The sequence below is a fragment of the Atractosteus spatula genome, unplaced genomic scaffold (assembly GCF_055471065.1).
Source record: "Atractosteus spatula isolate fAtrSpa1 unplaced genomic scaffold, fAtrSpa1.hap1 Scaffold_42, whole genome shotgun sequence".
Classification (NCBI taxonomy): Eukaryota; Metazoa; Chordata; class Actinopteri; order Semionotiformes; family Lepisosteidae; genus Atractosteus; species Atractosteus spatula.
The window spans coordinates 77,871-99,639 of record NW_028296871.1 but is presented as its reverse complement, the minus strand read 5'-3'; the positions used below and the strand labels follow the sequence as shown (position 1 = coordinate 99,639).

Sequence of the window (21,769 nt, the reverse complement as noted above, 5' to 3'; positions counted from 1 at the left end):
TCGGCACCTGCGGGCAGAGGCAAGGGGCAGCGCTCTCTCGGGAGGGACGGGGACACACACACACCTGCCTGCCTGCCGAAAAAAAGAAAGAAAAGGTGTATATACTAAGTTTTTTGGAGGGAAAACGGCCGGCTGTCGAAAGGGGCCCGCCTGCAAGGACGGGGACACACAAAGGACCGGGGACACACACACACACACACACACACACACACACACACACACACACACACACACACACAAGCCACGCCTGCCTCCCTGGAAAAAGGAGGAAAAAACTAAGTTTTTTGGAGGGAAAACGCACGGGAGCCGAAAAGGGGGCCGGCCTGCTTGCCGAGAGAGTCGAGGCGCGGGAAAGTGCACGGAGGGAGCACGGGAACGGGGAGGGGGAGAGAGAGAGACACAGAGACACACAGATGGACGAGAGACGAGACCGGAGAGGAAGGAGCTCCGGTCCACCTCGCTTGCTTGCTAGCTACGTCTGTCTTTTCACCGCTGAGAGAAGGTAGTGCACCGTTCCCGGAGGCGCTGCAATACCGGGCCGATGCGTGGAGAGGACGGAGCAAGCTCCTGATCCAGCTCCCTGTTCCAAAAATCCGTTTAATATGTGGTCCCCCGATGGGGGACGTATCAGATATTAAACTGATAAGAACAGATACTACACTTGATCTTAGCCAAAAGGCCGAGAAGCGATGCCCGACGCCGGCCTTGGGCGGGCGCGCGGGCGTCCGGCTGGCGCGCAGCGGCGCAGGCCGACGCCTCTGGAGCCCGGTCCGCACGCGGCTGCCGGCCGCCCGGACTCCGCTCTCCCCCTCTCTTGCCTGCCTGCTTGCTCGCCTGCCTGCCCGCCAGTCCCGGGCGGGGGCCCTGCTCTTTGATCTCCTGTCAACGGCCCGACAACGACCGCAGCCGCGGGGGGCGCCAGCCGGCCGGCCTCCTTAGCTTAGGCCCCTCCCACCAGCAGCAGCCGTGCCGAGTGAGCTGCAAGCGAAAGCGGACCGTCGGCACCTGCGGGCAGAGGCAAGGGGCAGCGCTCTCTCGGGAGGGACGGGGACACACACACACCTGCCTGCCTGCCGAAAAAAAGAAAGAAAAGGTGTATATACTAAGTTTTTTGGAGGAAAACGGCCGGCTGTCGAAAGGGGCCCGCCTGCAAGGACGGGGACACACACACACACACACACACACACACACACACACACACACAAGCCACGCCTGCCTCCCTGGAAAAAGGAGGAAAAAACTAAGTTTTTTGGAGGGAAAACGCACGGGAGCCGAAAAGGGGGCCGGCCTGCTTGCCGAGAGAGTCGAGGCGCGGGAAAGTGCACGGAGGGAGCACGGGAACGGGGAGGGGGAGAGAGAGAGACACAGAGACACACAGATGGACGAGAGACGAGACCGGAGAGGAAGGAGCTCCGGTCCACCTCGCTTGCTTGCTAGCTACGTCTGTCTTTTCACCGCTGAGAGAAGGTAGTGCACCGTTCCCGGAGGCGCTGCAATACCGGGCCGATGCGTGGAGAGGACGGAGCAAGCTCCTGATCCAGCTCCCTGTTCCAAAAATCCGTTTAATATGTGGTCCCCCGATGGGGGACGTATCAGATATTAAACTGATAAGAACAGATACTACACTTGATCTTAGCCAAAAGGCCGAGAAGCGATGCCCGACGCCGGCCTTGGGCGGGCGCGCGGGCGTCCGGCTGGCGCGCAGCGGCGCAGGCCGACGCCTCTGGAGCCCGGTCCGCACGCGGCTGCCGGCCGCCCGGACTCCGCTCTCCCCCTCTCTTGCCTGCCTGCTTGCTCGCCTGCCTGCCCGCCAGTCCCGGGCGGGGGCCCTGCTCTTTGATCTCCTGTCAACGGCCCGACAACGACCGCAGCCGCGGGGGGCGCCAGCCGGCCGGCCTCCTTAGCTTAGGCCCCTCCCACCAGCAGCAGCCGTGCCGAGTGAGCTGCAAGCGAAAGCGGACCGTCGGCACCTGCGGGCAGAGGCAAGGGGCAGCGCTCTCTCGGGAGGGACGGGGACACACACACACCTGCCTGCCTGCCGAAAAAAAGAAAGAAAAGGTGTATATACTAAGTTTTTTGGAGGGAAAACGGCCGGCTGTCGAAAGGGGCCCGCCTGCAAGGACGGGGACACACACACACACACACACACACACACACACACACACACACACACACACAAGCCACGCCTGCCTCCCTGGAAAAAGGAGGAAAAAACTAAGTTTTTTGGAGGGAAAACGCACGGGAGCCGAAAAGGGGGCCGGCCTGCTTGCCGAGAGAGTCGAGGCGCGGGAAAGTGCACGGAGGAGCACGGGAACGGGGAGGGGGAGAGAGAGAGACACAGAGACACACAGATGGACGAGAGACGAGACCGGAGAGGAAGGAGCTCCGGTCCACCTCGCTTGCTTGCTAGCTACGTCTGTCTTTTCACCGCTGAGAGAAGGTAGTGCACCGTTCCCGGAGGCGCTGCAATACCGGGCCGATGCGTGGAGAGGACGGAGCAAGCTCCTGATCCAGCTCCCTGTTCCAAAAATCCGTTTAATATGTGGTCCCCCGATGGGGGACGTATCAGATATTAAACTGATAAGAACAGATACTACACTTGATCTTAGCCAAAAGGCCGAGAAGCGATGCCCGACGCCGGCCTTGGGCGGGCGCGCGGGCGTCCGGCTGGCGCGCAGCGGCGCAGGCCGACGCCTCTGGAGCCCGGTCCGCACGCGGCTGCCGGCCGCCCGGACTCCGCTCTCCCCCTCTCTTGCCTGCCTGCTTGCTCGCCTGCCTGCCCGCCAGTCCCGGGCGGGGGCCCTGCTCTTTGATCTCCTGTCAACGGCCCGACAACGACCGCAGCCGCGGGGGGCGCCAGCCGGCCGGCCTCCTTAGCTTAGGCCCCTCCCACCAGCAGCAGCCGTGCCGAGTGAGCTGCAAGCGAAAGCGGACCGTCGGCACCTGCGGGCAGAGGCAAGGGGCAGCGCTCTCTCGGGAGGGACGGGGACACACACACACCTGCCTGCCTGCCGAAAAAAAGAAAGAAAAGGTGTATATACTAAGTTTTTTGGAGGGAAAACGGCCGGCTGTCGAAAGGGGCCCGCCTGCAAGGACGGGGACACACACACACACACACACACACACACACACACACACACACACACACAAGCCACGCCTGCCTCCCTGGAAAAAGGAGGAAAAAACTAAGTTTTTTGGAGGGAAAACGCACGGGAGCCGAAAAGGGGGCCGGCCTGCTTGCCGAGAGAGTCGAGGCGCGGGAAAGTGCACGGAGGGAGCACGGGAACGGGGAGGGGGAGAGAGAGAGACACAGAGACACACAGATGGACGAGAGACGAGACCGGAGAGGAAGGAGCTCCGGTCCACCTCGCTTGCTTGCTAGCTACGTCTGTCTTTTCACCGCTGAGAGAAGGTAGTGCACCGTTCCCGGAGGCGCTGCAATACCGGGCCGATGCGTGGAGAGGACGGAGCAAGCTCCTGATCCAGCTCCCTGTTCCAAAAATCCGTTTAATATGTGGTCCCCCGATGGGGGACGTATCAGATATTAAACTGATAAGAACAGATACTACACTTGATCTTAGCCAAAAGGCCGAGAAGCGATGCCCGACGCCGGCCTTGGGCGGGCGCGCGGGCGTCCGGCTGGCGCGCAGCGGCGCAGGCCGACGCCTCTGGAGCCCGGTCCGCACGCGGCTGCCGGCCGCCCGGACTCCGCTCTCCCCCTCTCTTGCCTGCCTGCTTGCTCGCCTGCCTGCCCGCCAGTCCCGGGCGGGGGCCCTGCTCTTTGATCTCCTGTCAACGGCCCGACAACGACCGCAGCCGCGGGGGGCGCCAGCCGGCCGGCCTCCTTAGCTTAGGCCCCTCCCACCAGCAGCAGCCGTGCCGAGTGAGCTGCAAGCGAAAGCGGACCGTCGGCACCTGCGGGCAGAGGCAAGGGGCAGCGCTCTCTCGGGAGGGACGGGGACACACACACACCTGCCTGCCTGCCGAAAAAAAGAAAGAAAAGGTGTATATACTAAGTTTTTTGGAGGGAAAACGGCCGGCTGTCGAAAGGGGCCCGCCTGCAAGGACGGGGACACACACACACACACACACACACACACACACACACACACACACACACACACAAGCCACGCCTGCCTCCCTGGAAAAAGGAGGAAAAAACTAAGTTTTTTGGAGGGAAAACGCACGGGAGCCGAAAAGGGGGCCGGCCTGCTTGCCGAGAGAGTCGAGGCGCGGGAAAGTGCACGGAGGGAGCACGGGAACGGGGAGGGGGAGAGAGAGAGACACAGAGACACACAGATGGACGAGAGACGAGACCGGAGAGGAAGGAGCTCCGGTCCACCTCGCTTGCTTGCTAGCTACGTCTGTCTTTTCACCGCTGAGAGAAGGTAGTGCACCGTTCCCGGAGGCGCTGCAATACCGGGCCGATGCGTGGAGAGGACGGAGCAAGCTCCTGATCCAGCTCCCTGTTCCAAAAATCCGTTTAATATGTGGTCCCCCGATGGGGGACGTATCAGATATTAAACTGATAAGAACAGATACTACACTTGATCTTAGCCAAAAGGCCGAGAAGCGATGCCCGACGCCGGCCTTGGGCGGGCGCGCGGGCGTCCGGCTGGCGCGCAGCGGCGCAGGCCGACGCCTCTGGAGCCCGGTCCGCACGCGGCTGCCGGCCGCCCGGACTCCGCTCTCCCCCTCTCTTGCCTGCCTGCTTGCTCGCCTGCCTGCCCGCCAGTCCCGGGCGGGGGCCCTGCTCTTTGATCTCCTGTCAACGGCCCGACAACGACCGCAGCCGCGGGGGGCGCCAGCCGGCCGGCCTCCTTAGCTTAGGCCCCTCCCACCAGCAGCAGCCGTGCCGAGTGAGCTGCAAGCGAAAGCGGACCGTCGGCACCTGCGGGCAGAGGCAAGGGGCAGCGCTCTCTCGGGAGGGACGGGGACACACACACACCTGCCTGCCTGCCGAAAAAAAGAAAGAAAAGGTGTATATACTAAGTTTTTTGGAGGGAAAACGGCCGGCTGTCGAAAGGGGCCCGCCTGCAAGGACGGGGACACACACACACACACACACACACACACACACACACACACACACACACACACAAGCCACGCCTGCCTCCCTGGAAAAAGGAGGAAAAAACTAAGTTTTTTGGAGGGAAAACGCACGGGAGCCGAAAAGGGGGCCGGCCTGCTTGCCGAGAGAGTCGAGGCGCGGGAAAGTGCACGGAGGGAGCACGGGAACGGGGAGGGGGAGAGAGAGAGACACAGAGACACACAGATGGACGAGAGACGAGACCGGAGAGGAAGGAGCTCCGGTCCACCTCGCTTGCTTGCTAGCTACGTCTGTCTTTTCACCGCTGAGAGAAGGTAGTGCACCGTTCCCGGAGGCGCTGCAATACCGGGCCGATGCGTGGAGAGGACGGAGCAAGCTCCTGATCCAGCTCCCTGTTCCAAAAATCCGTTTAATATGTGGTCCCCCGATGGGGGACGTATCAGATATTAAACTGATAAGAACAGATACTACACTTGATCTTAGCCAAAAGGCCGAGAAGCGATGCCCGACGCCGGCCTTGGGCGGGCGCGCGGGCGTCCGGCTGGCGCGCAGCGGCGCAGGCCGACGCCTCTGGAGCCCGGTCCGCACGCGGCTGCCGGCCGCCCGGACTCCGCTCTCCCCCTCTCTTGCCTGCCTGCTTGCTCGCCTGCCTGCCCGCCAGTCCCGGGCGGGGGCCCTGCTCTTTGATCTCCTGTCAACGGCCCGACAACGACCGCAGCCGCGGGGGGCGCCAGCCGGCCGGCCTCCTTAGCTTAGGCCCCTCCCACCAGCAGCAGCCGTGCCGAGTGAGCTGCAAGCGAAAGCGGACCGTCGGCACCTGCGGGCAGAGGCAAGGGGCAGCGCTCTCTCGGGAGGGACGGGGACACACACACACCTGCCTGCCTGCCGAAAAAAAGAAAGAAAAGGTGTATATACTAAGTTTTTTGGAGGGAAAACGGCCGGCTGTCGAAAGGGGCCCGCCTGCAAGGACGGGGACACACACACACACACACACACACACACACACACACACACACACACACACACAAGCCACGCCTGCCTCCCTGGAAAAAGGAGGAAAAAACTAAGTTTTTTGGAGGGAAAACGCACGGGAGCCGAAAAGGGGGCCGGCCTGCTTGCCGAGAGAGTCGAGGCGCGGGAAAGTGCACGGAGGGAGCACGGGAACGGGGAGGGGGAGAGAGAGAGACACAGAGACACACAGATGGACGAGAGACGAGACCGGAGAGGAAGGAGCTCCGGTCCACCTCGCTTGCTTGCTAGCTACGTCTGTCTTTTCACCGCTGAGAGAAGGTAGTGCACCGTTCCCGGAGGCGCTGCAATACCGGGCCGATGCGTGGAGAGGACGGAGCAAGCTCCTGATCCAGCTCCCTGTTCCAAAAATCCGTTTAATATGTGGTCCCCCGATGGGGGACGTATCAGATATTAAACTGATAAGAACAGATACTACACTTGATCTTAGCCAAAAGGCCGAGAAGCGATGCCCGACGCCGGCCTTGGGCGGGCGCGCGGGCGTCCGGCTGGCGCGCAGCGGCGCAGGCCGACGCCTCTGGAGCCCGGTCCGCACGCGGCTGCCGGCCGCCCGGACTCCGCTCTCCCCCTCTCTTGCCTGCCTGCTTGCTCGCCTGCCTGCCCGCCAGTCCCGGGCGGGGGCCCTGCTCTTTGATCTCCTGTCAACGGCCCGACAACGACCGCAGCCGCGGGGGGCGCCAGCCGGCCGGCCTCCTTAGCTTAGGCCCCTCCCACCAGCAGCAGCCGTGCCGAGTGAGCTGCAAGCGAAAGCGGACCGTCGGCACCTGCGGGCAGAGGCAAGGGGCAGCGCTCTCTCGGGAGGGACGGGGACACACACACACCTGCCTGCCTGCCGAAAAAAAGAAAGAAAAGGTGTATATACTAAGTTTTTTGGAGGGAAAACGGCCGGCTGTCGAAAGGGGCCCGCCTGCAAGGACGGGGACACACACACACACACACACACACACACACACACACACACACACACACACACAAGCCACGCCTGCCTCCCTGGAAAAAGGAGGAAAAAACTAAGTTTTTTGGAGGGAAAACGCACGGGAGCCGAAAAGGGGGCCGGCCTGCTTGCCGAGAGAGTCGAGGCGCGGGAAAGTGCACGGAGGGAGCACGGGAACGGGGAGGGGGAGAGAGAGAGACACAGAGACACACAGATGGACGAGAGACGAGACCGGAGAGGAAGGAGCTCCGGTCCACCTCGCTTGCTTGCTAGCTACGTCTGTCTTTTCACCGCTGAGAGAAGGTAGTGCACCGTTCCCGGAGGCGCTGCAATACCGGGCCGATGCGTGGAGAGGACGGAGCAAGCTCCTGATCCAGCTCCCTGTTCCAAAAATCCGTTTAATATGTGGTCCCCCGATGGGGGACGTATCAGATATTAAACTGATAAGAACAGATACTACACTTGATCTTAGCCAAAAGGCCGAGAAGCGATGCCCGACGCCGGCCTTGGGCGGGCGCGCGGGCGTCCGGCTGGCGCGCAGCGGCGCAGGCCGACGCCTCTGGAGCCCGGTCCGCACGCGGCTGCCGGCCGCCCGGACTCCGCTCTCCCCCTCTCTTGCCTGCCTGCTTGCTCGCCTGCCTGCCCGCCAGTCCCGGGCGGGGGCCCTGCTCTTTGATCTCCTGTCAACGGCCCGACAACGACCGCAGCCGCGGGGGGCGCCAGCCGGCCGGCCTCCTTAGCTTAGGCCCCTCCCACCAGCAGCAGCCGTGCCGAGTGAGCTGCAAGCGAAAGCGGACCGTCGGCACCTGCGGGCAGAGGCAAGGGGCAGCGCTCTCTCGGGAGGGACGGGGACACACACACACCTGCCTGCCTGCCGAAAAAAAGAAAGAAAAGGTGTATATACTAAGTTTTTTGGAGGGAAAACGGCCGGCTGTCGAAAGGGGCCCGCCTGCAAGGACGGGGACACACACACACACACACACACACACACACACACACACACACACACACAAGCCACGCCTGCCTCCCTGGAAAAAGGAGGAAAAAACTAAGTTTTTTGGAGGGAAAACGCACGGGAGCCGAAAAGGGGGCCGGCCTGCTTGCCGAGAGAGTCGAGGCGCGGGAAAGTGCACGGAGGGAGCACGGGAACGGGGAGGGGGAGAGAGAGAGACACAGAGACACACAGATGGACGAGAGACGAGACCGGAGAGGAAGGAGCTCCGGTCCACCTCGCTTGCTTGCTAGCTACGTCTGTCTTTTCACCGCTGAGAGAAGGTAGTGCACCGTTCCCGGAGGCGCTGCAATACCGGGCCGATGCGTGGAGAGGACGGAGCAAGCTCCTGATCCAGCTCCCTGTTCCAAAAATCCGTTTAATATGTGGTCCCCCGATGGGGGACGTATCAGATATTAAACTGATAAGAACAGATACTACACTTGATCTTAGCCAAAAGGCCGAGAAGCGATGCCCGACGCCGGCCTTGGGCGGGCGCGCGGGCGTCCGGCTGGCGCGCAGCGGCGCAGGCCGACGCCTCTGGAGCCCGGTCCGCACGCGGCTGCCGGCCGCCCGGACTCCGCTCTCCCCCTCTCTTGCCTGCCTGCTTGCTCGCCTGCCTGCCCGCCAGTCCCGGGCGGGGGCCCTGCTCTTTGATCTCCTGTCAACGGCCCGACAACGACCGCAGCCGCGGGGGGCGCCAGCCGGCCGGCCTCCTTAGCTTAGGCCCCTCCCACCAGCAGCAGCCGTGCCGAGTGAGCTGCAAGCGAAAGCGGACCGTCGGCACCTGCGGGCAGAGGCAAGGGGCAGCGCTCTCTCGGGAGGGACGGGGACACACACACACCTGCCTGCCTGCCGAAAAAAAGAAAGAAAAGGTGTATATACTAAGTTTTTTGGAGGGAAAACGGCCGGCTGTCGAAAGGGGCCCGCCTGCAAGGACGGGGACACACACACACACACACACACACACACACACACACACACACACACACACACAAGCCACGCCTGCCTCCCTGGAAAAAGGAGGAAAAAACTAAGTTTTTTGGAGGGAAAACGCACGGGAGCCGAAAAGGGGGCCGGCCTGCTTGCCGAGAGAGTCGAGGCGCGGGAAAGTGCACGGAGGGAGCACGGGAACGGGGAGGGGGAGAGAGAGAGACACAGAGACACACAGATGGACGAGAGACGAGACCGGAGAGGAAGGAGCTCCGGTCCACCTCGCTTGCTTGCTAGCTACGTCTGTCTTTTCACCGCTGAGAGAAGGTAGTGCACCGTTCCCGGAGGCGCTGCAATACCGGGCCGATGCGTGGAGAGGACGGAGCAAGCTCCTGATCCAGCTCCCTGTTCCAAAAATCCGTTTAATATGTGGTCCCCCGATGGGGGACGTATCAGATATTAAACTGATAAGAACAGATACTACACTTGATCTTAGCCAAAAGGCCGAGAAGCGATGCCCGACGCCGGCCTTGGGCGGGCGCGCGGGCGTCCGGCTGGCGCGCAGCGGCGCAGGCCGACGCCTCTGGAGCCCGGTCCGCACGCGGCTGCCGGCCGCCCGGACTCCGCTCTCCCCCTCTCTTGCCTGCCTGCTTGCTCGCCTGCCTGCCCGCCAGTCCCGGGCGGGGGCCCTGCTCTTTGATCTCCTGTCAACGGCCCGACAACGACCGCAGCCGCGGGGGGCGCCAGCCGGCCGGCCTCCTTAGCTTAGGCCCCTCCCACCAGCAGCAGCCGTGCCGAGTGAGCTGCAAGCGAAAGCGGACCGTCGGCACCTGCGGGCAGAGGCAAGGGGCAGCGCTCTCTCGGGAGGGACGGGGACACACACACACCTGCCTGCCTGCCGAAAAAAAGAAAGAAAAGGTGTATATACTAAGTTTTTTGGAGGGAAAACGGCCGGCTGTCGAAAGGGGCCCGCCTGCAAGGACGGGGACACACACACACACACACACACACACACACACACACACACACACACACACACAAGCCACGCCTGCCTCCCTGGAAAAAGGAGGAAAAAACTAAGTTTTTTGGAGGGAAAACGCACGGGAGCCGAAAAGGGGGCCGGCCTGCTTGCCGAGAGAGTCGAGGCGCGGGAAAGTGCACGGAGGGAGCACGGGAACGGGGAGGGGGAGAGAGAGAGACACAGAGACACACAGATGGACGAGAGACGAGACCGGAGAGGAAGGAGCTCCGGTCCACCTCGCTTGCTTGCTAGCTACGTCTGTCTTTTCACCGCTGAGAGAAGGTAGTGCACCGTTCCCGGAGGCGCTGCAATACCGGGCCGATGCGTGGAGAGGACGGAGCAAGCTCCTGATCCAGCTCCCTGTTCCAAAAATCCGTTTAATATGTGGTCCCCCGATGGGGGACGTATCAGATATTAAACTGATAAGAACAGATACTACACTTGATCTTAGCCAAAAGGCCGAGAAGCGATGCCCGACGCCGGCCTTGGGCGGGCGCGCGGGCGTCCGGCTGGCGCGCAGCGGCGCAGGCCGACGCCTCTGGAGCCCGGTCCGCACGCGGCTGCCGGCCGCCCGGACTCCGCTCTCCCCCTCTCTTGCCTGCCTGCTTGCTCGCCTGCCTGCCCGCCAGTCCCGGGCGGGGGCCCTGCTCTTTGATCTCCTGTCAACGGCCCGACAACGACCGCAGCCGCGGGGGGCGCCAGCCGGCCGGCCTCCTTAGCTTAGGCCCCTCCCACCAGCAGCAGCCGTGCCGAGTGAGCTGCAAGCGAAAGCGGACCGTCGGCACCTGCGGGCAGAGGCAAGGGGCAGCGCTCTCTCGGGAGGGACGGGGACACACACACACCTGCCTGCCTGCCGAAAAAAAGAAAGAAAAGGTGTATATACTAAGTTTTTTGGAGGGAAAACGGCCGGCTGTCGAAAGGGGCCCGCCTGCAAGGACGGGGACACACACACACACACACACACACACACACACACACACACACACACACAAGCCACGCCTGCCTCCCTGGAAAAAGGAGGAAAAAACTAAGTTTTTTGGAGGGAAAACGCACGGGAGCCGAAAAGGGGGCCGGCCTGCTTGCCGAGAGAGTCGAGGCGCGGGAAAGTGCACGGAGGGAGCACGGGAACGGGGAGGGGGAGAGAGAGAGACACAGAGACACACAGATGGACGAGAGACGAGACCGGAGAGGAAGGAGCTCCGGTCCACCTCGCTTGCTTGCTAGCTACGTCTGTCTTTTCACCGCTGAGAGAAGGTAGTGCACCGTTCCCGGAGGCGCTGCAATACCGGGCCGATGCGTGGAGAGGACGGAGCAAGCTCCTGATCCAGCTCCCTGTTCCAAAAATCCGTTTAATATGTGGTCCCCCGATGGGGGACGTATCAGATATTAAACTGATAAGAACAGATACTACACTTGATCTTAGCCAAAAGGCCGAGAAGCGATGCCCGACGCCGGCCTTGGGCGGGCGCGCGGGCGTCCGGCTGGCGCGCAGCGGCGCAGGCCGACGCCTCTGGAGCCCGGTCCGCACGCGGCTGCCGGCCGCCCGGACTCCGCTCTCCCCCTCTCTTGCCTGCCTGCTTGCTCGCCTGCCTGCCCGCCAGTCCCGGGCGGGGGCCCTGCTCTTTGATCTCCTGTCAACGGCCCGACAACGACCGCAGCCGCGGGGGGCGCCAGCCGGCCGGCCTCCTTAGCTTAGGCCCCTCCCACCAGCAGCAGCCGTGCCGAGTGAGCTGCAAGCGAAAGCGGACCGTCGGCACCTGCGGGCAGAGGCAAGGGGCAGCGCTCTCTCGGGAGGGACGGGGACACACACACACCTGCCTGCCTGCCGAAAAAAAGAAAGAAAAGGTGTATATACTAAGTTTTTTGGAGGGAAAACGGCCGGCTGTCGAAAGGGGCCCGCCTGCAAGGACGGGGACACACACACACACACACACACACACACACACACACACACACACACACACACACACAAGCCACGCCTGCCTCCCTGGAAAAAGGAGGAAAAAACTAAGTTTTTTGGAGGGAAAACGCACGGGAGCCGAAAAGGGGGCCGGCCTGCTTGCCGAGAGAGTCGAGGCGCGGGAAAGTGCACGGAGGGAGCACGGGAACGGGGAGGGGGAGAGAGAGAGACACAGAGACACACAGATGGACGAGAGACGAGACCGGAGAGGAAGGAGCTCCGGTCCACCTCGCTTGCTTGCTAGCTACGTCTGTCTTTTCACCGCTGAGAGAAGGTAGTGCACCGTTCCCGGAGGCGCTGCAATACCGGGCCGATGCGTGGAGAGGACGGAGCAAGCTCCTGATCCAGCTCCCTGTTCCAAAAATCCGTTTAATATGTGGTCCCCCGATGGGGGACGTATCAGATATTAAACTGATAAGAACAGATACTACACTTGATCTTAGCCAAAAGGCCGAGAAGCGATGCCCGACGCCGGCCTTGGGCGGGCGCGCGGGCGTCCGGCTGGCGCGCAGCGGCGCAGGCCGACGCCTCTGGAGCCCGGTCCGCACGCGGCTGCCGGCCGCCCGGACTCCGCTCCCCCTCTCTTGCCTGCCTGCTTGCTCGCCTGCCTGCCCGCCAGTCCCGGGCGGGGGCCCTGCTCTTTGATCTCCTGTCAACGGCCCGACAACGACCGCAGCCGCGGGGGGCGCCAGCCGGCCGGCCTCCTTAGCTTAGGCCCCTCCCACCAGCAGCAGCCGTGCCGAGTGAGCTGCAAGCGAAAGCGGACCGTCGGCACCTGCGGGCAGAGGCAAGGGGCAGCGCTCTCTCGGGAGGGACGGGGACACACACACACCTGCCTGCCTGCCGAAAAAAAGAAAGAAAAGGTGTATATACTAAGTTTTTTGGAGGGAAAACGGCCGGCTGTCGAAAGGGGCCCGCCTGCAAGGACGGGGACACACACACACACACACACACACACACACACACACACACACACACACACACAAGCCACGCCTGCCTCCCTGGAAAAAGGAGGAAAAAACTAAGTTTTTTGGAGGGAAAACGCACGGGAGCCGAAAAGGGGGCCGGCCTGCTTGCCGAGAGAGTCGAGGCGCGGGAAAGTGCACGGAGGGAGCACGGGAACGGGGAGGGGGAGAGAGAGAGACACAGAGACACACAGATGGACGAGAGACGAGACCGGAGAGGAAGGAGCTCCGGTCCACCTCGCTTGCTTGCTAGCTACGTCTGTCTTTTCACCGCTGAGAGAAGGTAGTGCACCGTTCCCGGAGGCGCTGCAATACCGGGCCGATGCGTGGAGAGGACGGAGCAAGCTCCTGATCCAGCTCCCTGTTCCAAAAATCCGTTTAATATGTGGTCCCCCGATGGGGGACGTATCAGATATTAAACTGATAAGAACAGATACTACACTTGATCTTAGCCAAAAGGCCGAGAAGCGATGCCCGACGCCGGCCTTGGGCGGGCGCGCGGGCGTCCGGCTGGCGCGCAGCGGCGCAGGCCGACGCCTCTGGAGCCCGGTCCGCACGCGGCTGCCGGCCGCCCGGACTCCGCTCTCCCCCTCTCTTGCCTGCCTGCTTGCTCGCCTGCCTGCCCGCCAGTCCCGGGCGGGGGCCCTGCTCTTTGATCTCCTGTCAACGGCCCGACAACGACCGCAGCCGCGGGGGGCGCCAGCCGGCCGGCCTCCTTAGCTTAGGCCCCTCCCACCAGCAGCAGCCGTGCCGAGTGAGCTGCAAGCGAAAGCGGACCGTCGGCACCTGCGGGCAGAGGCAAGGGGCAGCGCTCTCTCGGGAGGGACGGGGACACACACACACCTGCCTGCCTGCCGAAAAAAAGAAAGAAAAGGTGTATATACTAAGTTTTTTGGAGGGAAAACGGCCGGCTGTCGAAAGGGGCCCGCCTGCAAGGACGGGGACACACCACACACACACACACACACACACACACACACACACACACACACACAAGCCACGCCTGCCTCCCTGGAAAAAGGAGGAAAAAACTAAGTTTTTTGGAGGGAAAACGCACGGGAGCCGAAAAGGGGGCCGGCCTGCTTGCCGAGAGAGTCGAGGCGCGGGAAAGTGCACGGAGGGAGCACGGGAACGGGGAGGGGGAGAGAGAGAGACACAGAGACACACAGATGGACGAGAGACGAGACCGGAGAGGAAGGAGCTCCGGTCCACCTCGCTTGCTTGCTAGCTACGTCTGTCTTTTCACCGCTGAGAGAAGGTAGTGCACCGTTCCCGGAGGCGCTGCAATACCGGGCCGATGCGTGGAGAGGACGGAGCAAGCTCCTGATCCAGCTCCCTGTTCCAAAAATCCGTTTAATATGTGGTCCCCCGATGGGGGACGTATCAGATATTAAACTGATAAGAACAGATACTACACTTGATCTTAGCCAAAAGGCCGAGAAGCGATGCCCGACGCCGGCCTTGGGCGGGCGCGCGGGCGTCCGGCTGGCGCGCAGCGGCGCAGGCCGACGCCTCTGGAGCCCGGTCCGCACGCGGCTGCCGGCCGCCCGGACTCCGCTCTCCCCCTCTCTTGCCTGCCTGCTTGCTCGCCTGCCTGCCCGCCAGTCCCGGGCGGGGGCCCTGCTCTTTGATCTCCTGTCAACGGCCCGACAACGACCGCAGCCGCGGGGGGCGCCAGCCGGCCGGCCTCCTTAGCTTAGGCCCCTCCCACCAGCAGCAGCCGTGCCGAGTGAGCTGCAAGCGAAAGCGGACCGTCGGCACCTGCGGGCAGAGGCAAGGGGCAGCGCTCTCTCGGGAGGGACGGGGACACACACACACCTGCCTGCCTGCCGAAAAAAAGAAAGAAAAGGTGTATATACTAAGTTTTTTGGAGGGAAAACGGCCGGCTGTCGAAAGGGGCCCGCCTGCAAGGACGGGGACACACACACACACACACACACACACACACACACACACACACACACACACAAGCCACGCCTGCCTCCCTGGAAAAAGGAGGAAAAAACTAAGTTTTTTGGAGGGAAAACGCACGGGAGCCGAAAAGGGGGCCGGCCTGCTTGCCGAGAGAGTCGAGGCGCGGGAAAGTGCACGGAGGGAGCACGGGAACGGGGAGGGGGAGAGAGAGAGACACAGAGACACACAGATGGACGAGAGACGAGACCGGAGAGGAAGGAGCTCCGGTCCACCTCGCTTGCTTGCTAGCTACGTCTGTCTTTTCACCGCTGAGAGAAGGTAGTGCACCGTTCCCGGAGGCGCTGCAATACCGGGCCGATGCGTGGAGAGGACGGAGCAAGCTCCTGATCCAGCTCCCTGTTCCAAAAATCCGTTTAATATGTGGTCCCCCGATGGGGGACGTATCAGATATTAAACTGATAAGAACAGATACTACACTTGATCTTAGCCAAAAGGCCGAGAAGCGATGCCCGACGCCGGCCTTGGGCGGGCGCGCGGGCGTCCGGCTGGCGCGCAGCGGCGCAGGCCGACGCCTCTGGAGCCCGGTCCGCACGCGGCTGCCGGCCGCCCGGACTCCGCTCTCCCCCTCTCTTGCCTGCCTGCTTGCTCGCCTGCCTGCCCGCCAGTCCCGGGCGGGGGCCCTGCTCTTTGATCTCCTGTCAACGGCCCGACAACGACCGCAGCCGCGGGGGGCGCCAGCCGGCCGGCCTCCTTAGCTTAGGCCCCTCCCACCAGCAGCAGCCGTGCCGAGTGAGCTGCAAGCGAAAGCGGACCGTCGGCACCTGCGGGCAGAGGCAAGGGGCAGCGCTCTCTCGGGAGGGACGGGGACACACACACACCTGCCTGCCTGCCGAAAAAAAGAAAGAAAAGGTGTATATACTAAGTTTTTTGGAGGGAAAACGGCCGGCTGTCGAAAGGGGCCCGCCTGCAAGGACGGGGACACACACACACACACACACACACACACACACACACACACACACACACACACAAGCCACGCCTGCCTCCCTGGAAAAAGGAGGAAAAAACTAAGTTTTTTGGAGGGAAAACGCACGGGAGCCGAAAAGGGGGCCGGCCTGCTTGCCGAGAGAGTCGAGGCGCGGGAAAGTGCACGGAGGGAGCACGGGAACGGGGAGGGGGAGAGAGAGAGACACAGAGACACACAGATGGACGAGAGACGAGACCGGAGAGGAAGGAGCTCCGGTCCACCTCGCTTGCTTGCTAGCTACGTCTGTCTTTTCACCGCTGAGAGAAGGTAGTGCACCGTTCCCGGAGGCGCTGCAATACCGGGCCGATGCGTGGAGAGGACGGAGCAAGCTCCTGATCCAGCTCCCTGTTCCAAAAATCCGTTTAATATGTGGTCCCCCGATGGGGGACGTATCAGATATTAAACTGATAAGAACAGATACTACACTTGATCTTAGCCAAAAGGCCGAGAAGCGATGCCCGACGCCGGCCTTGGGCGGGCGCGCGGGCGTCCGGCTGGCGCGCAGCGGCGCAGGCCGACGCCTCTGGAGCCCGGTCCGCACGCGGCTGCCGGCCGCCCGGACTCCGCTCTCCCCCTCTCTTGCCTGCCTGCTTGCTCGCCTGCCTGCCCGCCAGTCCCGGGCGGGGGCCCTGCTCTTTGATCTCCTGTCAACGGCCCGACAACGACCGCAGCCGCGGGGGGCGCCAGCCGGCCGGCCTCCTTAGCTTAGGCCCCTCCCACCAGCAGCAGCCGTGCCGAGTGAGCTGCAAGCGAAAGCGGACCGTCGGCACCTGCGGGCAGAGGCAAGGGGCAGCGCTCTCTCGGGAGGGACGGGGACACACACACACCTGCCTGCCTGCCGAAAAAAAGAAAGAAAAGGTGTATATACTAAGTTTTTTGGAGGGAAAACGGCCGGCTGTCGAAAGGGGCCCGCCTGCAAGGACGGGGACACACACACACACACACACACACACACACACACACACACACACACACAAGCCACGCCTGCCTCCCTGGAAAAAGGAGGAAAAAACTAAGTTTTTTGGAGGGAAAACGCACGGGAGCCGAAAAGGGGGCCGGCCTGCTTGCCGAGAGAGTCGAGGCGCGGGAAAGTGCACGGAGGGAGCACGGGAACGGGGAGGGGGAGAGAGAGAGACACAGAGACACACAGATGGACGAGAGACGAGACCGGAGAGGAAGGAGCTCCGGTCCACCTCGCTTGCTTGCTAGCTACGTCTGTCTTTTCACCGCTGAGAGAAGGTAGTGCACCGTTCCCGGAGGCGCTGCAATACCGGGCCGATGCGTGGAGAGGACGGAGCAAGCTCCTGATCCAGCTCCCTGTTCCAAAAATCCGTTTAATATGTGGTCCCCCGATGGGGGACGTATCAGATATTAAACTGATAAGAACAGATACTACACTTGATCTTAGCCAAAAGGCCGAGAAGCGATGCCCGACGCCGGCCTTGGGCGGGCGCGCGGGCGTCCGGCTGGCGCGCAGCGGCGCAGGCCGACGCCTCTGGAGCCCGGTCCGCACGCGGCTGCCGGCCGCCCGGACTCCGCTCTCCCCCTCTCTTGCCTGCCTGCTTGCTCGCCTGCCTGCCCGCCAGTCCCGGGCGGGGGCCCTGCTCTTTGATCTCCTGTCAACGGCCCGACAACGACCGCAGCCGCGGGGGGCGCCAGCCGGCCGGCCTCCTTAGCTTAGGCCCCTCCCACCAGCAGCAGCCGTGCCGAGTGAGCTGCAAGCGAAAGCGGACCGTCGGCACCTGCGGGCAGAGGCAAGGGGCAGCGCTCTCTCGGGAGGGACGGGGACACACACACACCTGCCTGCCTGCCGAAAAAAAGAAAGAAAAGGTGTATATACTAAGTTTTTTGGAGGGAAAACGGCCGGCTGTCGAAAGGGGCCCGCCTGCAAGGACGGGGACACACACACACACACACACACACACACACACACACACACACACACACACACAAGCCACGCCTGCCTCCCTGGAAAAAGGAGGAAAAAACTAAGTTTTTTGGAGGGAAAACGCACGGGAGCCGAAAAGGGGGCCGGCCTGCTTGCCGAGAGAGTCGAGGCGCGGGAAAGTGCACGGAGGGAGCACGGGAACGGGGAGGGGGAGAGAGAGAGACACAGAGACACACAGATGGACGAGAGACGAGACCGGAGAGGAAGGAGCTCCGGTCCACCTCGCTTGCTTGCTAGCTACGTCTGTCTTTTCACCGCTGAGAGAAGGTAGTGCACCGTTCCCGGAGGCGCTGCAATACCGGGCCGATGCGTGGAGAGGACGGAGCAAGCTCCTGATCCAGCTCCCTGTTCCAAAAATCCGTTTAATATGTGGTCCCCCGATGGGGGACGTATCAGATATTAAACTGATAAGAACAGATACTACACTTGATCTTAGCCAAAAGGCCGAGAAGCGATGCCCGACGCCGGCCTTGGGCGGGCGCGCGGGCGTCCGGCTGGCGCGCAGCGGCGCAGGCCGACGCCTCTGGAGCCCGGTCCGCACGCGGCTGCCGGCCGCCCGGACTCCGCTCTCCCCCTCTCTTGCCTGCCTGCTTGCTCGCCTGCCTGCCCGCCAGTCCCGGGCGGGGGCCCTGCTCTTTGATCTCCTGTCAACGGCCCGACAACGACCGCAGCCGCGGGGGGCGCCAGCCGGCCGGCCTCCTTAGCTTAGGCCCCTCCCACCAGCAGCAGCCGTGCCGAGTGAGCTGCAAGCGAAAGCGGACCGTCGGCACCTGCGGGCAGAGGCAAGGGGCAGCGCTCTCTCGGGAGGGACGGGGACACACACACACCTGCCTGCCTGCCGAAAAAAAGAAAGAAAAGGTGTATATACTAAGTTTTTTGGAGGGAAAACGGCCGGCTGTCGAAAGGGGCCCGCCTGCAAGGACTGGGACACACACACACACACACACACACACACACACACACACACACACACACACACACAAGCCACGCCTGCCTCCCTGGAAAAAGGAGGAAAAAACTAAGTTTTTTGGAGGGAAAACGCACGGGAGCCGAAAAGGGGGCCGGCCTGCTTGCCGAGAGAGTCGAGGCGCGGGAAAGTGCACGGAGGGAGCACGGGAACGGGGAGGGGGAGAGAGAGAGACACAGAGACACACAGATGGACGAGAGACGAGACCGGAGAGGAAGGAGCTCCGGTCCACCTCGCTTGCTTGCTAGCTACGTCTGTCTTTTCACCGCTGAGAGAAGGTAGTGCACCGTTCCCGGAGGCGCTGCAATACCGGGCCGATGCGTGGAGAGGACGGAGCAAGCTCCTGATCCAGCTCCCTGTTCCAAAAATCCGTTTAATATGTGGTCCCCCGATGGGGGACGTATCAGATATTAAACTGATAAGAACAGATACTACACTTGATCTTAGCCAAAAGGCCGAGAAGCGATGCCCGACGCCGGCCTTGGGCGGGCGCGCGGGCGTCCGGCTGGCGCGCAGCGGCGCAGGCCGACGCCTCTGGAGCCCGGTCCGCACGCGGCTGCCGGCCGCCCGGACTCCGCTCTCCCCCTCTCTTGCCTGCCTGCTTGCTCGCCTGCCTGCCCGCCAGTCCCGGGCGGGGGCCCTGCTCTTTGATCTCCTGTCAACGGCCCGACAACGACCGCAGCCGCGGGGGGCGCCAGCCGGCCGGCCTCCTTAGCTTAGGCCCCTCCCACCAGCAGCAGCCGTGCCGAGTGAGCTGCAAGCGAAAGCGGACCGTCGGCACCTGCGGGCAGAGGCAAGGGGCAGCGCTCTCTCGGGAGGGACGGGGACACACACACACCTGCCTGCCTGCCGAAAAAAAGAAAGAAAAGGTGTATATACTAAGTTTTTTGGAGGGAAAACGGCCGGCTGTCGAAAGGGGCCCGCCTGCAAGGACGGGGACACACACACACACACACACACACACACACACACACACACACACACACACACACAAGCCACGCCTGCCTCCCTGGAAAAAGGAGGAAAAAACTAAGTTTTTTGGAGGGAAAACGCACGGGAGCCGAAAAGGGGGCCGGCCTGCTTGCCGAGAGAGTCGAGGCGCGGGAAAGTGCACGGAGGGAGCACGGGAACGGGGAGGGGGAGAGAGAGAGACACAGAGACACACAGATGGACGAGAGACGAGACCGGAGAGGAAGGAGCTCCGGTCCACCTCGCTTGCTTGCTAGCTACGTCTGTCTTTTCACCGCTGAGAGAAGGTAGTGCACCGTTCCCGGAGGCGCTGCAATACCGGGCCGATGCGTGGAGAGGACGGAGCAAGCTCCTGATCCAGCTCCCTGTTCCAAAAATCCGTTTAATATGTGGTCCCCCGATGGGGGACGTATCAGATATTAAACTGATAAGAACAGATACTACACTTGATCTTAGCCAAAAGGCCGAGAAGCGATGCCCGACGCCGGCCTTGGGCGGGCGCGCGGGCGTCCGGCTGGCGCGCAGCGGCGCAGGCCGACGCCTCTGGAGCCCGGTCCGCACGCGGCTGCCGGCCGCCCGGACTCCGCTCTCCCCCTCTCTTGCCTGCCTGCTTGCTCGCCTGCCTGCCCGCCAGTCCCGGGCGGGGGCCCTGCTCTTTGATCTCCTGTCAAGGCCCGACAACGACCGCAGCCGCGGGGGCGCCAGCCGGCCGGCCTCCTTAGCTTAGGCCCCTCCCACCAGCAGCAGCCGTGCCGAGTGAGCTGCAAGCGAAAGCGGACCGTCGGCACCTGCGGGCAGAGGCAAGGGGCAGCGCTCTCTCGGGAGGGACGGGGACACACACACACCTGCCTGCCTGCCGAAAAAAAGAAAGAAAAGGTGTATATACTAAGTTTTTTGGAGGGAAAACGGCCGGCTGTCGAAAGGGGCCCGCCTGCAAGGACGGGACAAGACACACACACACACACACACACACACACACACACACACACACACACACAAGCCACGCCTGCCTCCCTGGAAAAAGGAGGAAAAACTAAGTTTTTTGGAGGGAAAACGCACGGGAGCCGAAAAGGGGGCCGCCTGCTTGCCGAGAGAGTCGAGGCGCGGGAAAGTGCACGGAGGGAGCACGGGAACGGGGAGGGGGGAGAAGAGAGACACAGAGACACACAGATGGACGAGAGACGAGACCGAGGAGGAAGGAGCTCCGGTCCACCTCGCTTGCTTGCTAGCTACGTCTGTCTTTTCACCGCTGAGAGAAGGTAGTGCACCGTTCCCGGAGGCGCTGCAATACCGGGCCGATGCGTGGAGAGGACGGAGCAAGCTCCTGATCCAGCTCCCTGTTCCAAAAATCCGTTTAATATGTGGTCCCCCGATGGGGGACGTATCAGATATTAAACTGATAAGAACAGATTTTTTTTTTTTTTTTTTTTTTATTGCAAATACAAAAATCCATAAATCCAACCTCGGTATAACCAAAAAACCCCAAACATCAAACCCGGTTCCACAAATACATCAAACTTAAATCAACCAGTCATTAGCATAACCCCACCCTGTATGCAAATCAAGCCCTCCCCTAATACTAAATTATTCCCGTACTCAAACCACAAACCCACAAAACCCATCATTCACCTCTTCAAACTTTACATAATGCTCTATACAACATCTTGCTAATCTATTTACATTCCTACCCCGTCTCCCCACCTATTCGAAACTCACCCCTTCCTGCACAAGTTCTAGCCCATATACATAATTCCACCCCTCATGCAAAACTTCTTTTGCTCTTACTCCACTACCTCCCTTCCTTCTTCTTCCTTGCTTGTCTTCTTTCAACCTTCTTCTATCTAGGCTTTCCCCCGAGCATCTTTTCCCCCAAGTCTCTGCCAACCTTGTCAACCTCAGCCGCATCCTGCCCTGACACAATGAAAGCAAACAAAACATTGTCCGATAACACGTACTCAAAACAGAAGGATTGATGTTTTACTTCAAACCGCTCCGACACATCCTTCACGGTACTCCTATGTTTGTCCTTATCCACACCTACATCAGGAACCTTTAAGCTTG

The 21,769-nt window shown here is 62.0% G+C and overlaps 22 non-coding genes across 22 annotated transcripts; all 22 read right to left on the bottom strand.

The window, feature by feature from the left end:
* Positions 1–500: 500 nt before the first annotated feature.
* On the bottom strand, positions 501–691 carry LOC148807014 (U2 spliceosomal RNA). Its single transcript, XR_016088975.1, has one exon. It is a non-coding gene; the product is annotated as a U2 spliceosomal RNA (small nuclear RNA).
* A 774-nt stretch (positions 692–1,465) lies between these two features.
* Positions 1,466–1,656, bottom strand: LOC148807013 (U2 spliceosomal RNA). Its single transcript, XR_016088974.1, has one exon. It is a non-coding gene; the product is annotated as a U2 spliceosomal RNA (small nuclear RNA).
* A 782-nt stretch (positions 1,657–2,438) lies between these two features.
* Positions 2,439–2,629, bottom strand: LOC148807012 (U2 spliceosomal RNA). Its single transcript, XR_016088973.1, has one exon. It is a non-coding gene; the product is annotated as a U2 spliceosomal RNA (small nuclear RNA).
* A 781-nt stretch (positions 2,630–3,410) lies between these two features.
* Positions 3,411–3,601, bottom strand: LOC148807011 (U2 spliceosomal RNA). Its single transcript, XR_016088972.1, has one exon. It is a non-coding gene; the product is annotated as a U2 spliceosomal RNA (small nuclear RNA).
* A 785-nt stretch (positions 3,602–4,386) lies between these two features.
* LOC148807010 (U2 spliceosomal RNA) lies at positions 4,387–4,577 on the bottom strand. Its single transcript, XR_016088971.1, has one exon. It is a non-coding gene; the product is annotated as a U2 spliceosomal RNA (small nuclear RNA).
* Positions 4,578–5,362: 785 nt separating this feature from the next.
* On the bottom strand, positions 5,363–5,553 carry LOC148807009 (U2 spliceosomal RNA). The gene has a single exon (XR_016088970.1). It is a non-coding gene; the product is annotated as a U2 spliceosomal RNA (small nuclear RNA).
* A 785-nt stretch (positions 5,554–6,338) lies between these two features.
* Positions 6,339–6,529, bottom strand: LOC148807008 (U2 spliceosomal RNA). The gene has a single exon (XR_016088968.1). It is a non-coding gene; the product is annotated as a U2 spliceosomal RNA (small nuclear RNA).
* Positions 6,530–7,314: 785 nt separating this feature from the next.
* Positions 7,315–7,505, bottom strand: LOC148807007 (U2 spliceosomal RNA). Its single transcript, XR_016088967.1, has one exon. It is a non-coding gene; the product is annotated as a U2 spliceosomal RNA (small nuclear RNA).
* A 781-nt stretch (positions 7,506–8,286) lies between these two features.
* On the bottom strand, positions 8,287–8,477 carry LOC148807006 (U2 spliceosomal RNA). The gene has a single exon (XR_016088966.1). It is a non-coding gene; the product is annotated as a U2 spliceosomal RNA (small nuclear RNA).
* A 785-nt stretch (positions 8,478–9,262) lies between these two features.
* LOC148807005 (U2 spliceosomal RNA) lies at positions 9,263–9,453 on the bottom strand. Its single transcript, XR_016088965.1, has one exon. It is a non-coding gene; the product is annotated as a U2 spliceosomal RNA (small nuclear RNA).
* A 785-nt stretch (positions 9,454–10,238) lies between these two features.
* LOC148807004 (U2 spliceosomal RNA) lies at positions 10,239–10,429 on the bottom strand. The gene has a single exon (XR_016088964.1). It is a non-coding gene; the product is annotated as a U2 spliceosomal RNA (small nuclear RNA).
* Positions 10,430–11,210: 781 nt separating this feature from the next.
* On the bottom strand, positions 11,211–11,401 carry LOC148807003 (U2 spliceosomal RNA). Its single transcript, XR_016088963.1, has one exon. It is a non-coding gene; the product is annotated as a U2 spliceosomal RNA (small nuclear RNA).
* A 789-nt stretch (positions 11,402–12,190) lies between these two features.
* LOC148807002 (U2 spliceosomal RNA) lies at positions 12,191–12,381 on the bottom strand. The gene has a single exon (XR_016088962.1). It is a non-coding gene; the product is annotated as a U2 spliceosomal RNA (small nuclear RNA).
* A 783-nt stretch (positions 12,382–13,164) lies between these two features.
* LOC148807001 (U2 spliceosomal RNA) lies at positions 13,165–13,355 on the bottom strand. Its single transcript, XR_016088960.1, has one exon. It is a non-coding gene; the product is annotated as a U2 spliceosomal RNA (small nuclear RNA).
* Positions 13,356–14,139: 784 nt separating this feature from the next.
* On the bottom strand, positions 14,140–14,330 carry LOC148807000 (U2 spliceosomal RNA). The gene has a single exon (XR_016088959.1). It is a non-coding gene; the product is annotated as a U2 spliceosomal RNA (small nuclear RNA).
* A 783-nt stretch (positions 14,331–15,113) lies between these two features.
* Positions 15,114–15,304, bottom strand: LOC148806999 (U2 spliceosomal RNA). Its single transcript, XR_016088958.1, has one exon. It is a non-coding gene; the product is annotated as a U2 spliceosomal RNA (small nuclear RNA).
* Positions 15,305–16,089: 785 nt separating this feature from the next.
* Positions 16,090–16,280, bottom strand: LOC148806998 (U2 spliceosomal RNA). The gene has a single exon (XR_016088956.1). It is a non-coding gene; the product is annotated as a U2 spliceosomal RNA (small nuclear RNA).
* A 781-nt stretch (positions 16,281–17,061) lies between these two features.
* LOC148806997 (U2 spliceosomal RNA) lies at positions 17,062–17,252 on the bottom strand. Its single transcript, XR_016088954.1, has one exon. It is a non-coding gene; the product is annotated as a U2 spliceosomal RNA (small nuclear RNA).
* A 785-nt stretch (positions 17,253–18,037) lies between these two features.
* Positions 18,038–18,228, bottom strand: LOC148806996 (U2 spliceosomal RNA). The gene has a single exon (XR_016088953.1). It is a non-coding gene; the product is annotated as a U2 spliceosomal RNA (small nuclear RNA).
* A 787-nt stretch (positions 18,229–19,015) lies between these two features.
* On the bottom strand, positions 19,016–19,206 carry LOC148806995 (U2 spliceosomal RNA). Its single transcript, XR_016088952.1, has one exon. It is a non-coding gene; the product is annotated as a U2 spliceosomal RNA (small nuclear RNA).
* A 787-nt stretch (positions 19,207–19,993) lies between these two features.
* On the bottom strand, positions 19,994–20,184 carry LOC148806994 (U2 spliceosomal RNA). The gene has a single exon (XR_016088951.1). It is a non-coding gene; the product is annotated as a U2 spliceosomal RNA (small nuclear RNA).
* A 781-nt stretch (positions 20,185–20,965) lies between these two features.
* On the bottom strand, positions 20,966–21,161 carry LOC148806993 (U2 spliceosomal RNA). The gene has a single exon (XR_016089071.1). It is a non-coding gene; the product is annotated as a U2 spliceosomal RNA (small nuclear RNA).
* Positions 21,162–21,769: the final 608 nt, after the last annotated feature.